The sequence below is a fragment of the Pinus tabuliformis genome, chromosome 1_1 (genome assembly GCF_031772625.1).
Source record: "Pinus tabuliformis cultivar Carrire ecotype Pingquan chromosome 1_1, CPIR1, whole genome shotgun sequence".
Lineage (NCBI taxonomy): Eukaryota > Viridiplantae > Streptophyta > Pinopsida > Pinales > Pinaceae > Pinus > Pinus tabuliformis.
In genome coordinates this window covers 831,512,971-831,523,240 of record NC_142297.1, presented here as the reverse complement: position 1 = coordinate 831,523,240, position 10,270 = coordinate 831,512,971, and positions in this window count along the sequence as shown.

The following is a 10,270-nucleotide window of genomic DNA, read 5'->3' as shown; positions in this document are numbered from 1 at the left end:
CTCACAGGTCTATGGAAAGGGATCATGAGTTTGTAACTGTATATTTTGTGAGGGAGAGAAATCATCATTTGTTGTAAATTGTATTTTTGTTGAAGATTAATAAAAGTCACAGTTGATGATTCACTGAGTTTTTGAAGCATTTCAGCCTCTGAGTTCTTAGCTACCTTGTTGGTGTAAGAAAGGGCCCACTGATCCAACTTGGTAAGCTATTGTACATGATTAGTTTAGATTTCTTGTTTTTGTACTTGTTCTATTATGTATGCTAATATAATTTTCTCATTTGGTACCTATGTTACAGTCAAGTTCATACAGTGAAAGGAGAGTGTTGAATGTTTATGGTTAACAATATTTGTATGTATGTGATGAAGTGATTCTCTTATAAGATTGATCTTGTGTGAATTTAATAGGTGTGTGGTGCACCAAGTTTCTTAGGCCATTACAAGTAGCCTGCTTTAGGGTAGTTTTATAGATTTATTGAGATTTGTTTATTGAATTTCTAGAATTGTTTCCTTTCCAATCCCTTGCAGAATTGCTTTGAGATTTATGTTTCAAGTGTGTTGCTACAAGAACAATTCAAGGTTCCATCTTTCATACTTCATGAGCTAGTAAATGGAAAGTCTTGAAATGATTTAGTTAATTTGCATAAACAAAGTAGTTTCTAGATTGCATGTTATTCATTGGATTTCTTTCCTTGAGTAGTGTTATTTAGTTTTGAAGGGTGTGTGAAGAATATAATAGGGAGATTTTAGTTTCTATTGTGATTGAAGCATTTACCTTTGAACCTATTTTACATTATATTTTAGATCTAAGAATGTGACTAGTGCTTGGTTAATTTATTATTTAATAGACTTAGAATAAAATTTCCTTTCAAGATTTTAAAGTTTGTTTTGTATTCTCAACTAGATTAACTTAGGCTCTAATCCTGCATTTCCTGTGCTTGCATCTCTAAGTCTTACGACCCCAGATTGATAATTAAATGTTGGAATTAGAATACATATAATTTTGCCAACAATATATATATATATATATATATATATATATATATATATATATATATATATATATATATATATATATATATATATATATATATATATTGTGCTAAAATGGGTTTATTTTGCAGATGAGATAAACTCACCTTGAACTTCAGTGAGGTATGTTGATTTTGTTTATATTTGGTTATTTGACATGGTACGTTTGCATGAAGAAGAATGTCAAAGATGGATAGTAGAATGATGGATTACAGTTCACGTGGTTCTCCTTATAGATCAGATGAACAACATAGAGATGAGTACTCTCTTGACATAGAAAATACCTTGAGAATTATGAAGGAAAAAATCAACAGTTGCAAAGCAGATAATGACAGGATAATTCAGTCATAGGAAAGGTTTTTTAGATCTCAGGAAAAGCAAGCATAGGTCAGTGTAGTAATCCTTCAAATTTTGTTAGATTTGCAAAGACAAGGATGACTACATATCAATTATGGATAGGAGGAAAGGAAAAATGGGGCATATGGTAGCATATCTCGATCAAGGCACATGTTGGACAGGGATGACATGGTTAGATGTGGTAGATGAATGGATACACCTGACAAGAGAGGTAGTGTTTATGGATTCTATTCTAGTTCTAGATCAGATAGTCATCATGGTCATCATTTGTATCATCCTTACAAAAGGAGTGAGAGGGGATACTTTCCAGATGAGTTCAGGAAGGCCAAGCCTCCTACATTTGAGGTGAATTGAAGAAATCAGAAAATGTTGAAGCATAGCCGCTTGGGATGATGTAGTTATTCAAGCTGCAAGATTATTTAGAGAACATGAAGGTTAGTATAACTATTTTCAATCTCAGACGAAAGGCATACATTTGGTGGGAAGATGTAAAGTGTTTTAGAGGCATCATGACAAAGGATTGAGTTGGCATGAGTCCAAAAGACTCTTCAGGAAGAAGTACCCATCAGCAAGATACTATGATGGTAAGGCTAAGGAGTTCTACGAATTGAATATGGGGTCTATGACAGATGAAGAGTACATGACTAAATTCCTGGAGTTGTTGATGTATGTGCCTTACCTCAAGGACAGGAAGACAAAATTTCAAGGGTTTATCAGCGGAGTGTGATTAAAATTCAAGGATCGGATTGAGTATGATAAGCCTCAGTCGTTGGAGGAATTCATCGAGAAAGTGAAGCATTATTATGAGAAATCGAAGCGCAAGACTAAGCCTAAGCATGAATGGAAAGGAAATTACAAAACCAAAGGAAAATGGCCTCTAAAGCGAGAAATACCTCAAGATGCGGTGAGAAGGAAAATGTTTCTCCTTATATGAATTCTAATACAATAGAGAAGGGACATGGATCTAAGCCTGGAGAGAAACAACAAAAAATTGGTGGCAGGGAATCATTGCAGTGTTGGATTTGTGGCAAATATTATCGCAAGAAGGATTATTTGTTGTATAATGGTGGAAGACTTAATATATATAGTGCTCAGGGCGTGCAGATAGTTGGGGATGTAAGCTATACCATTCCTTGGATCTATGCAACATTTGATAACAAGCAGGTGGATCACTAGGCATCCATTATTGAGATGGAAGTTAGGCTTTGTAATCAAGTTATTTCATTTTGTTTAATCCTGGATCTAATTATAGTTATGTTAATCCTAACCTGGTCAATAAGTGTGGCTTGAGTATAGAAGTGCATGTAGAGTCTTGGTTGGTGCAGTTGGCTGCAGGGACCAAGAAAAGAGTTCATCATTGGGTGAGGGCTTTTGCATTTGAGTTGAACGGTATGCATACATCAACACATCTAAATGTGCTTCCATTGGGATCATATAATATGATTTTGGGTATGGATTGGTTGTACCTTCACAGGACTAAGTTAGATTTCTATGAGAAGGCTACTGAGTGCCTGGATGATTTTGGAGAGAAGAGAATCTTGCAAGGTAAGAAGAAGCCTACATCAGTGAGAATGGTTATAACTATGCACGCTAAGAATAGTTGTAGGAAAGGGTGTGTATTTTTTGTAGTTCATGTTTCCAATGAAAAAGGGAAGGATGTTGAATTCTTGAAGAGGTATCCATTTTTGCAAAAAAATTATGATGTATTTCCAGCATAGATTTTAGAGTTAACGCCTCATAGTGAATTGGAATTTTCTATTGATTTGGTACCATGAGAAGCACCAACATCAAAGGCACCTTACAAGATGAGCACTTTAGACTTATTGGAATTGAAGTTGCAGCTTAAGGAAATGCTTGACAAGGAATACATTAGGCCAAATTTTCACCTTGGGATGCACCAATATTGTTCGTGAAGAAGAAGGATGGTACTCTCAGGTTGTGTATTGATTATAGGAAGTTGAACAAGGTTACTATCAAGAATAGGTATCTTTTTTTGTGGATTGATAACTTGTTTGATCAATTAAAGCGAGCGGCAGTGTTCTCAAAGATTGACTTGAGATAAAGATATCATCAGGTACGCATCAAAGAAGAGGACATCTACAAGACCACATTCTGGATCAGGTCTGGGCATTATGAGTTGTTGTGGTTCCTTTTGGTTTGACTAATTCTCCAGCTATTTTCATGTGTAATATGAATAGTTTGTTGCATCCTTATCTAGACAAGTTTGTGATAATTTTCATTAATTATATTTTGATATATTCTAAGAATGAGGAAGAGCATGTAGAACACCTCGCAACAATATTGAGATTTTTGAGAGAGAATCAGTTGTATGCCAAGCTTAGTAAGTGAAATTTATTCAAGATAGAAGTTCATTACTTGGGACATGTTGTTTCCAAGGAAGGCATAACAGTGGACCTAGAAAAAATCAGAGCTATCATGGAGTGGGAAACTCCTAGGAATGTGGATGGAGTCAGGTCATTCACGGGACTAACAGGTTATTACAAGTGTTTCATCAGGAACTTCTCATGGATTTCCATCTCATTACATCATTGCATAGACAAGGGAACAAGTTTGAATGTACAGAGGAATGTGCAACCAAATTTGAGCAGTTGAAGTGATTGCTTACAAATGCTCTGGTCTTGAAGATTATAGATCTAGATAAAGGGTTTGTGGTATGTACAAATTCTTGCAAGAGGGAACTTGGGGGAGTCCTGATACAGGAAGGACAAGTGGAGTCAAGGAAGTTGAATGAGCACAAGTAGAACTATGTAACTCGTGATCTTGAGTTGGAAACTATCATTCATGCCTTGAAGATATGGAGGCATTATCGTCTTGGCTGGATATTTATTCTGCTGAGTGATCATAGTGGACTGAGGTACTTGTTTTACCAACCTAATGTGAATGTTAGACAAGCTACATGGTTGGCTACTCTCAATGAGTTCAACTTCGAGATCGGGTACATTAAGGGTAACGAAAATGGGGTTGTAGATGTTCTTAGTAGGAGAGTGCAGGTGAATCACCTATCAACTTTGAGTTCATATGGGATAGTTTTACAAGAGAATATCTTGCATGCGAGGCAACTGGATGATAGGTATAAATAGTTGAGGTACATGTTACAACAACAGGGTACATGTAAACATGGTGCCTATTATCATCTCATGGTAGATGACTTGGTGAGATTCAAGAACATGATTTATATACCAAATGATAGTGATCTAAAGAAGCTTATCTTAAGGGAATTTCATGTCAAGCAATATTCAGGTCACCCAAGATATCAGAAGACTCTAACAACAATGAAGAAGTTTTACTTTTGGGCGAATCTGAGGAAAGAGGTAGTTGAGTTCGTCGCAAGGTATTTTTACTGTCAATAGGTGAAGGTAGAGTGTACGCACCCAACTAGTTTTTTGCAGCCTATTTAGATTCCAGAATGGAAATGAGAGTTCATTTCCATGGATTTCATCACAAGTTTTCCAAAGACATATAGGCAACATGATTCCATCGTGTTTGTGGTTGACAAGTTGACCAAGGTAGCTCACTTCATTCTGGTGAAGTTTAATGATTCATCTAGAGAGGTAGCTCAGGTCTTCATCGGGGAGATAGTGAGATTGCATGGTATTCTCAAGAAGATTGTATCTCACAAATATGCCAAGTTCACTCCCAAGTTTTGGAAGGGGTTGTTTGCAGGTTTGAGGGAAGAGTTGGCTTTTGGTACAACTTATCATTTGCAGAAGAATGGACAAACAAAGAGGGTCAACATGATTCTTAAGGATATGTTCAAAATGTATGCCATGCATCAACAAAGGAAGTGGGAGGAGTGTCTTCCACTAGTATATTTTTCTTATAACAATGTATATCAGGAATCCTTGAGGATGATTCCATTTGAGGCTCTTTATGGGCGTAGTTTTAACACTCCCATCAACTGGAGTGATCCAGTGAACATGGTACTGATTGGACTAGACATGTTGGCAAAGATGGAACAGGAAATGCATGTTATCAAGAAGAATATAAAGGCATCACAGGACAGGCATAGGAGTTATATATATCAACACAAGGCATTCAAGGAGTTTCAGGTTCGGGAGCATGTGTACTTGCGCATCAAGCTCAAGAGGAGCTCCTTAAGGATTGGATCATGTGCCAAGTTGGAACCTCAATATTGCGAGCCTTTAGAGATCCTTGAGAGGATTGGACTAGTGGCCTACATACTTGCACTACCACCAACAATGAAATTCCATGATGTTTTCCATGTTTCATTTCTTACAAATATGTGAAGGATGTTGATCATGTGATTTAATGGTTTGTATTGCAGGTGGAACTAGAAGGAGAATTCTAGTCAGGTCGTCAGTGCATGTTACAATGGAAACAACTCATGCTCTGGAATAGAGCAATCGAGAAAGATAATGTTCAGTGAAAGCACTTTGGGCCTGAAGAAGCTAAATGAGAGATGGTTGATTGGATGTGGGCTATGCATCTGCCATTATTTGCTAGTTCAATAAAATGAGTTTTGGTATATGTACATATCCATGTATGGTTTTTATTGTAAACACCATAATGAGTTTTGTTATAAAGCTCCAATAAATGGTATGTTTGTTTTTCTTTTTAGTAGTATCTCATTATAAATATTGCACCGAGCTATGTTATGAAGCTCCATGGTAGTATGTTTTGGTTTTCAGCGGTTTTGTTGGTCATAGGTGTCATAGAACACCAAAGACAATGTTTCGCTAAGGGGGAGGGGTTTGTAACAACCCCTAGTTAAAAGTTCATGTAATAAAGGATAATAAAGTCAAAATAATACCAAGGTCATAAGACACATTTTCCAAGTTGAATGTTGGGCAAGAACTATAGTGGGCATCACTTGTTGTTTATTGCGGCTAAGGAAAATGGTCAAAGGAAATGGAAAAGGAAAGAGGCATTAATTGGAATTTATTTATGAAAATAAAGGAAAATAGGAGAAAAGGTAGACGGAGAGTCACAGATTTTCATTAGAGGGAAAATGCAGGAAAATGAAGAAAATAGAGGCCTCAATGATAAAAAGGCTTCTGAGGATCAGTTCAAAAATTTTGACAACTCTAGTTTTCGCTCTCATTAACTATTGCACACTTAGAGCATTCTTGGAGCACCCTAGCATTGGAGACAGGAAGACAAAGGAAGGAAGAGGATAACAAAGAAAGGAGAAGGGAAAGCAAGGAAGGTTGCATCAAGCAATTTCAGTAGAAGTATTTTGCAGGAAACATGTTGCATGTGTGATTTCCTAGCTGAGGTGTAAATGCATGGTACATGAATTTTATCATTGGGTTGATAGTTGTCATTGGCATGGGTTTTGCCTAGTTTTGACAATGTTTTCAGCATTGCATTTCCATTTCCTAGATAGCCATGGTGTGATGGGATTTTATTTTTTCTCGTTGAGCTTTGGATTGTAGAAGGGTTTGGAACTGAGTGAGGTGGTATCAGGAAAATTCCCAATGATTGGGGGTGGATATGGTTTTCTCTGGGAAGCCCTCAATGGGTGGGTGGAGACAGGAAAATTCCTCAAGGTATGAAGAAGGAATTCTGAGGCATCCAAGCTAGTTTTGGTTTTGTGATCTCTTTACTGGTTTTGGCAAGATTGTGGTAGTTTGAGGGTGGATGTGGTTTAACCTTTGGATTCACTTGGTTGTTTATGTTTTTGTTTGTTCTATGAGATCCCACATTCATGCTTGGAATATAGCACAAGGGTGATTGGATGAAAGAAAGATTTGGTTCAGCTCAATCTATCGGCGGGTGGTATGTGGAAGTCCCTAACTTGGTTGGCTTACATATGTATTTAAGAGATACTTCCATAAAGTGATTAATGACCACATGTACTTGTTATTATGTTTATTATATGGCAGATATGTCATCGTTCTTATTCTGGTTATATGATGGTTACAAGCATGGTTCTATTATGTGCTCTAGTTTTGGCTACTATTCATGATTTGGCATGCTAATTATTGATTAATGAATGCATGGGCTAACAAGTGTTATTCAAATATTCAGAGATGGAATTAAACCTTCTTGATTATTCTCAAATGAGGTAAAAGCTCTTAAGATCAAATATGCATTCATGACCCATAACTCACATATTCACCATATGTTTGATGAAATGACTATCGTGTTTAGGCCTGGTTAGGTCAAGTTATTATTCACGTTTTGTATGAATATATTTGTCATTATTTCATTTATCATTCTGATAATTTATAGGTAGTTCTTGGCAATGGTCTGGAAGCTAGTTTGGAAAAATGACTTAGATCTCAGGATTGCACCCTATGAACTGCATATTTTGGCCTATAACTGCAGGGAAGGAGGCTCGTGCATGTGATTGGAGGGCTATAACCACACCCTATCCTTGTTATGCATGCGGCTGTGGGACCAGGTCAGTGAAAAAGCAATTTGGCTTAAGGATTGGGCATCTACAGTGGTTGTTTAGCTCTTGGGTGGTCTAAATTCCCTAAGGAAGGTGAGGAAGGTTTAAGTTGTTAGGCTCGAATTCCTTAATTGGAATTTGGAGGTTGGTTCATGTCATAGTGGAATTCCACTTCACATTTACTTGGAGTGCTTGTAAAAGTGGGTAAATGTGGGGTAGCATTGTTACATCTTGTCTTGAGCAATGAATGTAGAGGGACATCCTTCTTCATACTTTTGAATTCTTCCTCTAGCAATCAAACTAGCTTCTTCTTGAGTGCATTTACCAATGAGCTCATCAAATGTCGAAAGAAAAATATTATTTCTTAGAGTAGTAATGAAGGTTTCCCAAATAGGAGGAAGACCCTTCAGAGTCACTACCACTAGCTCTCTATAAGATATTTTTTCACCAACTGATTGTAATTGATCCCTTAGGCAAGATACTCTTATGATATAGGATTGCCAAATCCCCCCTTGTTCATCTTCATATCTTTGAGTTGATTTTTAAAAGGGAGTATGTGATTCAAGTTGTTGACTTCATACATCCCAACCAACTTGTCATAAATATCCTTAGACTTCTTTAAGCTACCAACATAAAATGTAAATGATCTTGCAAACCATCAATGAGAATTTTCTTAGCTTTGAGTTCACCTTTCTTGTACTTGGATTTGATAGTAGAAGAAGCATTCACCATAGGCTCTGGTACCTTTCCTTGCACATATTCCAATACATCGTTGTCATCCAATATGACTTCGAACTTGATCTTCCAAGAAAGAAAGTTAGACGAGTCACCTAACTTCTCATTATCCTTGAAGTAAGAGGTAGACATATTGACCAAATCAAGCAGGCTGCTTCTACTTCTTTCATGAATAATTACTCATATCTCTTGTCTCCTTGGGCTTATCTTCACCTTGTCTCTAATACCATGTTAATTTCGCATTGTTATATGTTGTTATAATTACTTTAGCCCATTATTAACTTCAATTAGCAATCAAATCAATCTTCTAGTGGTAAATAGAAATTGTAGATAGAAAAGTAAATGAAATATATAGCAGAAGAAAATCAAGAGAAATAACAGGAGACACAAGGATTTGGTCAAAGACCAAGGAAAAACCCTGCAAGGGGGAAAACCCTTTCAAATTCCTCTTATTATTAGATTTTCATAAAATGTTAAGAAAAGAGAGTAGAATGATCCAATTCACCAATCAAGATTTAAGTTCAATCCTTTGACTATCCAACAAAACCAATCAGAAAATATCCAAGAAAAGAGCCCAATAGAAAAATGAGATCAAAATCTCCAAAACTAATCCAATTCTGCAGTCAACGGTCAAAGTATGAGGTCAAAAATACTTTAGGTCACAGTTGTAGGGACCTAGTGACCATTAATATGGTTGTAGCCATCCAATCGCAGGGAGCACCATATCAAGAGAGTGGTTGTAGTTGAGATTTCCTCATTCCAACCCTGCGGCTCTAGAACAAATTCTTATTTTCGCATGTGTAAGCTTGAACCCTACAATTTTGGACCTGTATGAACCAAACCAAATAAGAGAGAGAAGAATATGCTTAATGATCATGTCCAAATGAGGTTGACTTGACTTGTATTTATATGCTTCCAAAGGGTGCCCAATTTCTCTTTAAAGTCGATTTGAACTTTTGTGCACATGTGGGTTTTCACATTAAAAACACATTTTTCCTTAACCAAATTAAATTCTTCCAAGGGCGAAGAGGGGTCTTTCTTGACGAGGAAGGTTGTCCAAAGGAGGGAATTTGTCCCTGCAATGTCAAATTAACAAGTTGGTCCAAACAAAGATATGCTTTTCCACCTTTTTAATATCCATAACCAATCCTAAAACCTATAGTCATTTTCTTTGAGCATGAAACCTAAATATTTCACCCATTCATCTATGGACTTGAATTGGAAAAAAAGTAAGTCTTTAATGGTGGTGGATGCAAAATCAGAAAGGTTGTGTAGTATCATACATGATTTTTTTCGTTGACGACCATGCTAGAGACCAGCAAAAATTGTTTAAGAGAGATGAAATAAAGTATTGTTGTGTAATATGAAAATGAAGACATCATCTATGAAAAGAAGATGTGAGATAGCCATTTTCCATGAAATGTTTACCCCTCTTATTTATTCTTTGTTAATATCATCATGGATAAGATGACTAAGAGCTTCAACAATGAGTGGAAAGAAAATAGGAGATAAAGGACATCCCTAGTGTAGGCCCCATGAAGAGCCAAAAAAGGATGTGGGATGATCCTTTATCAGAACAAAAAAACTAGCTTATTATACACAACCCATTATCTAGTTTACCATCCTGAGATCCATCCCTAATTGAATTAAAACAAATCTTTAAAATGTACAGTAATTGAATCTGTCATATTATTTCAAGATATAAATCTTGATGGTTGTAACACTCAGATTTCTTGTTTTCAACAAGTGTATTTCCTCTTGAGCCAAA